The sequence below is a fragment of the Rhinopithecus roxellana genome, chromosome 3, assembly GCF_007565055.1.
Source record: "Rhinopithecus roxellana isolate Shanxi Qingling chromosome 3, ASM756505v1, whole genome shotgun sequence".
NCBI classification, from domain to species: domain Eukaryota; kingdom Metazoa; phylum Chordata; class Mammalia; order Primates; family Cercopithecidae; genus Rhinopithecus; species Rhinopithecus roxellana.
The window spans coordinates 9218475-9224474 of NC_044551.1; the positions used below are offsets into that span (position 1 = coordinate 9218475).

General features: G+C 40.1%; 1 protein-coding gene across 1 annotated transcript in view; it reads right to left on the reverse strand.

The window, feature by feature from the left end:
• Positions 1–2681, reverse strand: part of IL31RA (interleukin 31 receptor A) — a 72405-nt gene extending 69724 nt beyond the window's left edge. Inside the window, exon 1 of the mRNA XM_030927045.1 lies at positions 2574–2681. The gene's annotated coding sequence lies outside the window, so the exon portion shown is untranslated. The remainder of the gene's footprint in view (positions 1–2573) is intronic.
• Between the last annotated feature and the right edge of the window lie 3319 nt (positions 2682–6000).

Below are 6000 nucleotides of genomic sequence, written 5' to 3' on the forward strand. Positions count from 1 at the left end.
ACCAGCAGTGGCTGGGAACACCACGAGAAGAAAGCAAAGACGGGAGCTACTGCCTCTGCTGGGAAACGCTACACATTTCAGCATGTTAAATTATCCCTGCCTCCCCACATCCTGTCTCACAGGACCAAAGCAAAGGAAATAGAGTGTGGCTGTTTTACTCCCTCGCAATCCCTCATCAAATGGATACCTCACAGGGTGCTCTTTGGCCATTCAGTTCCCATTCAAGGCTGTGTCCTGGATGCTGAGCTTCATCTCATTTCACTTGTACAAGAATGTACCACTACGTGATTTTCCTAGGGCTTGCCTTCCTTTGGTTCATTCATTCATACATTCACTCAACTATTATTTGTTGATTCACATTTTGTGCCAAACACTATCTCCTGCAGTATAGAACTGGGTTTTTTTTTTTTTCTTTTTTTTTTTTTGAGACGGAGTCTTGCTCTGTCGCCCAGGCTGGAGTGCAGTGGCCGGATCTCAGCTCACTGCAAGCTCCGCCTCCCGGGTTTATGCCATTCTCCTGCCTCAGCCTCCCGAGTTGCTGGGACTACAGGCGCCCGCCACCACGCCCGGCTAGTTTTTTGTATTTTTTTAGTAGAGACGGGGTTTCACCATGTTAGCCAGGATGGTCTCGATCTCCCAACCTCGTGATCCGCCCGTCTCGGCCTCCCAAAGTGCTGGGATTACAGGCTTGAGCCACCGCGCCTGGCCAGAACTGGGTTTTTAAAGAATGGCAAACCAGGAGTTCAAGACTAGTCTGGGCAACATAGCAAGATTCTGTCTCTAAAAACATTGTTTTTTTAAATTATCTGAGTGTCATGGTGCACCTGTAGTCCAAGCTACTCGGGAGTTTGAGGTGGAACAATCACTTGAGCCCAGGAGTTTGAAGCTGCAATGAGCTATGATCATACCACTGCACTCCAGCCTGGGCAGCAGAGGGAGACTCTGTCTCAAATAAAAAAATAAAAAATGGCAAAGAAGAGGGAGTAACTTCTAGGACCAGCACTATGGCCATAAGTTCAAGCACCTGTAGACTCATAACACTGAGAGGGAGGTAGCCAAGCAATGCGCTGTCCAGCCTCCCTCGGTGCCTCAGAATTCCTCAAGACCCACAGGACTTGGTTTATAGTTTTACTTTCACTGATCAAGTAGAAGGGTACCCTGTTCTAGTCTCTTTTAAATATTTATTTGGAGCTTGCAGTAATGATAATAGTCACAATAATAATGGCCTTAGATTTACAAGCACTTTCATGTATATTATCTCCTTATATTCTTGTCACCCTTCAGGTAAATGAGACATATTTTTATATTTTCTATTTATAGTTGCATATTTTATATTTTCTTTCTTTCTTTTTTTTTTTTTTTTTTCTGGAGACAGAGTCTCACTCTGTCACCCAGACTGGAGTGCAGTGGTGCAGTCTTGGCTCACTGAAACCTCTGCCTCCCGGGTTCAAGCAATTCTCCTGCCTCAGCCTCCCGAGTAGCTGGGACTACAGGCACCCGCCAACACGCCCAGGTAATTTTTGTATTTTTAGTAGAGACAGAGTTTTGCCATGTTGGCCAGGCTGGTCTCAAACTTCTGACCTCAGGTGATCCACCTGCCTTGGCCTCCTAAAGTGTTGGGATTACAGGTGTGAGCCACTGCGCCTGGCCTGCATATTTTAAATTTTATTTCTATATTATGTTTTAGGTTAAACCAAATGAAATTGCTATTTTTATTAAGTCAAAAACAGTTAAATATTGGCAATTTCAGCCTAATAAAATAATGACATCCTTACTTTTTGGATGAGGATATTAATTATATATACATTGCCCAAGATGAGATTATGAGCTGTCAGACGACTACCTCCAGGTTCAAAGTCTATAAACCCATTTGGGTTGTAGGCTGCCTTCATTTAAAGAACATTCTGAGACAGCTAGCAGTGAGACTGGCAAAAGCACTATTTTTTTTTTCTTTTTTTTTTTGAGACGGATGATGGAACAGTGAGAGCCTGCAAAGTGCTAATTACACTATACAAATTACATCCTGTACTTCTAAAAATCCCTGTAGGGTTTGTATTACTCATCTCTAGATTACGGATATGGAATCTGAGGCCAAGAGATATCATGTAAATGGTCCCAAAATAATAGTTTGTAAGCAGCATAAATGAGATTCAAACTCAACGAACATCTTATTCCAAACCTGAACTCTTTCCACTAAAATCATGTGGTAGCTATTAGTGATCTACTCTCTCTCAGCTCTCCTGCCATGAAATACCAGTACACGCAAGGGTTTTCCTCTGAATCCTCTAGGTCTAATTTTCTCTAGCCTAGAGTTTCCTGAAAGATAAATCCATTATTTCAGATATTTTCCCCAATCCTTCACCTCCAACACTCATGATTCTCCATTCTGATCTCAGCATTTTAAAATATCACCTGCCAAAAGATTAGATTCCCTTAACTATCAACAACCAGTTCAAGGAGAAGTTCATGTGATGGGTCCAACCCATAATTTCACTGAAAAAAACAGAAAAAGACTTCTACAGAGTAGAAAAAGATGATTCAAACGATCACTCTCTAAATGCGTTGGCACTCACCTTCACATATCAGGAGATGTTCCGCAGATGTTCTGCTGGCTCAGAGGATTTGCATCAAAGGCAACTCCAACTCCCACAGCACAAGTCAGGACAGGAAGAACAATCTGGACTTTAATTTATCCATACTAAGATGTGGGCGTGTTTTCACTCTGTCTGGGAGCTTTTCTTGTGCTTTTAAGCCCAGCCCAAGTCAGAGTGGCACTTACCCACTTATGCTGGGAAATGGATTGCATTATTGTTAACTAAAAACAAAAGCAAAAACAAAAACACTCAACTTTACAGAAAAAAAAAAGTTTCATCTGCAAGACCAGAAATAGCTAAAAGAAGTAACTAACTTTTAAATTTTCTCTTCAGGAAGTCCTTACAAATGTGGTAATAGCTGAAACGCTGAGAGCATCTTTAGCTTGAAATGAGAGATACGCAATCATATAACTGTCTTTAGACAATGAAGGAGATGAAGGAAAGAAAATAATGGTAGCTGATTCAAAAAAGAGGCTTACAAATTCTTATTTATGTCTAAAGGAAAACACACTGAACTGAGAAAGAGGAGCTCAAGCTTAACCACTAGTAATAATCATCATAATTAATAATTTGTGGAGCTCTTACTGTGTGTCAGTCATAGTACTAACAACTTCACATTAATTATCTCTTTTAATCTTCACAACAATCCTATAACATCAGGAGCATTTTTATTCCCACTTTACAGGCAAGGAAACTGAGGTCAAAACAATAAGCAACTTGTCCTACATGGGTGGTGGAGCCAGGACTTGAAACAAGGTAGCCTGACTCTCAGTTTCCTAGCAATCAAAGGTTTAAATTAGATTATTTCTAGGATCCCTTCTAGTACCACAATTTTGCAACCTTTTGTAACAGACTGACAAAACCACAAAGAAATAAATAGACTAGGGAAGAGATTATGATGCAAAAGGAAAGAAAACTAAGCTTTAAAACAAGCTATGGTTTCCAGCCCCACATTTTAATTCTTAACCCATTCCGCATTTTCCTTAGGCAATGTTCCACTAAGCAGGAGGAACAAGGGGGAGAAAGAGAGCTAGTCTTTTACTTAGCAGATTATAATTATGAGATATTTAAAATTCTGGCCAGGCGTAGTGGCTCACGCCTGTAATCCCAACACTTTAGAAGGCTGAGGCAGGTGGATCACCTGATGTCAAGACTTCGAGACCAGCCTGGCCAACATAGCAAAACCCCATCTCTACTAAAAATACAAAAAAATTAGCTGGGTGTGGTATAAGGCATCTGTAATCCCAGCTGCTTGGGAGGCTGAGGCAGGAGAATCGCTTGAACCCAGGAGGCAGAGGTTGCAGTGAGCCAAGACCACGCCAATGCACTTCAACCTGGGCAACAAGAGCGAAACTCTATCTCAAAAAATAAATAAATAAAATAAAATAAAATTCTATTATAACATACTCTATAGAAAAGCTAAATGCTAGCATAAAAATAGCAAGCATTTCTTTAATTTATTCAACCAATACCTAGTAAACACCTATTACATGCATAACACCTCACTAAAGGTGTTGTGTATTAAATAGAATTCTGGTTAAGACATGACCAATTGAGCATATACATTTGTCTCCACTCTCTCAGGAAACTCCACAAAAAATATAGCAAAGATATAGAACCGCAAGACAAAACAAATGGGAAGAGACAACAGCAAATAAGAGATGTCAACAAATCTTTGGAAAATGAAAAATGAATCAAGCCATAACTGAACTGGTAAAGATGAGAAACCAGAAACCTAAAAATGCCTAATAAGGTTGCCAACAAGAAGCAAACATAATTATGCCACGGAATCTCATACGGCTCAGGAATTGGAAACACTAAGTAGGTACAATCAACCCTCATTACCTCATTACTCACAACTTCCTTATTTGTGAATTCACTTACTTGCTAGGAATTATTTGTAACTCCCAAATCAATACTCACAATGTTTTGCGGTCATTCACAGACACATGCCGTGGTGAAAAACTTGAGTTGTCTGATGCACATTCCTAGCTGAGGTGGAACAAGCTGACGCTCTGCCTTCCTGTCTCAATTTTCATACTGCATGCACAAGTCTTTTCATGGTCTATTTAGTGCCATGCTGGTTATTATTATTATTTTCTTTTTTGCAATTTTTTGCCTTTTACGAGTGACTTTGCTGTTTCAAATGCCCCCCAAGCAGAGTGCTGGAGTGCTGTCTGGTGTTCCTAAGCACAAGAAGGCTGTACCTCATGGAGAAAATACGTGTGTTAAATAAGGTCTATTCAGGCATGAATAGTACTGTTATTGGCCATGAGTTCAATGCTGATGAATCAACAATGTATATTAAATAAGGTGTCTTTAAACAGAAACACACACAAAACAAGGTTATGTATTGATTAGTTGACAAAAATGTTGTGACCAGAGGCTCACAGGCACCTAACTCTATATTTCCCCTACAGAGAATAATTCAGTATTTTCTTTCTTTCTTTTTTTTCCTAAGATGGAGTTTTGCTCTTGTTGCTTAGGCTGGAGTGCAGTGGCACCATCTCGGCTCACCGCAACCTCCACCTCCTGGGTTCAAGTGATTCTCCTGCCTCAGGCCAGCCTCCCTAGTAGCTGGGATTACAGGCATGCGCCACCACGCCTGGCTGATTTTGTATTTTTAGTAGAGATGGGGTTTCTCCATGTTGGTCAGGCTGGTCTTGAACTCCCGACCTCAGGTGATCCACCCACCTCGGCCTCCCAAAGTGCTGGGATTACAGGCGTGAACCACCACGCCGGGCAGTATTTTCAAATTCAGTGTTTGCGGCAACTTTATTGAACATAATTGCCAGGAATAATGAGAATTGACTGTACCTCTGAAACAAAAATCGTAAGATTGGTTGAAAATCTGATAAAGAAACAGACTACCTAATCCTAACCCCACAAAGCCAAATTCATTAAATTTCTCCCATCCCAACAGCAGATGGGGGGGAAAAACCTGAAAGAAAGGCAATGCAGAAAGCAGAATATTTTTTTTAAAAGAAACTATTACTTAAACCGTCATAGAAAATAAGAAAAAATGTTGTATCCACAAAATATAAATAGGATACTATGATAAAGGCCTAATTAGAGAACAAGAACTCTTGGAGATTCAAAATATGAGAGCTGAAGTCTAAAGGCTAGAAAATAAAGTTGAGAAATTTCTTCCAGAAGATAGAAGAAAAGACAAAGAGATGAAGAATAGCCAACATCTGACTACTAGTAGTCCAGAAACACAGAACAGAGGAACAGAGGGGGAGAAACAATGAGAGAAGTGATACAATAAAATTTCCAAGAATTGAGGAGCATTTGTTTCCACATTGAAAGGGCCCACTGTAAACAGCATAATAAATGAAAATAAATCTACACTGAAGTACAAAACAGTGAAGTTTCAGAATATCAAGAATAAACAGAAAAAAAATGT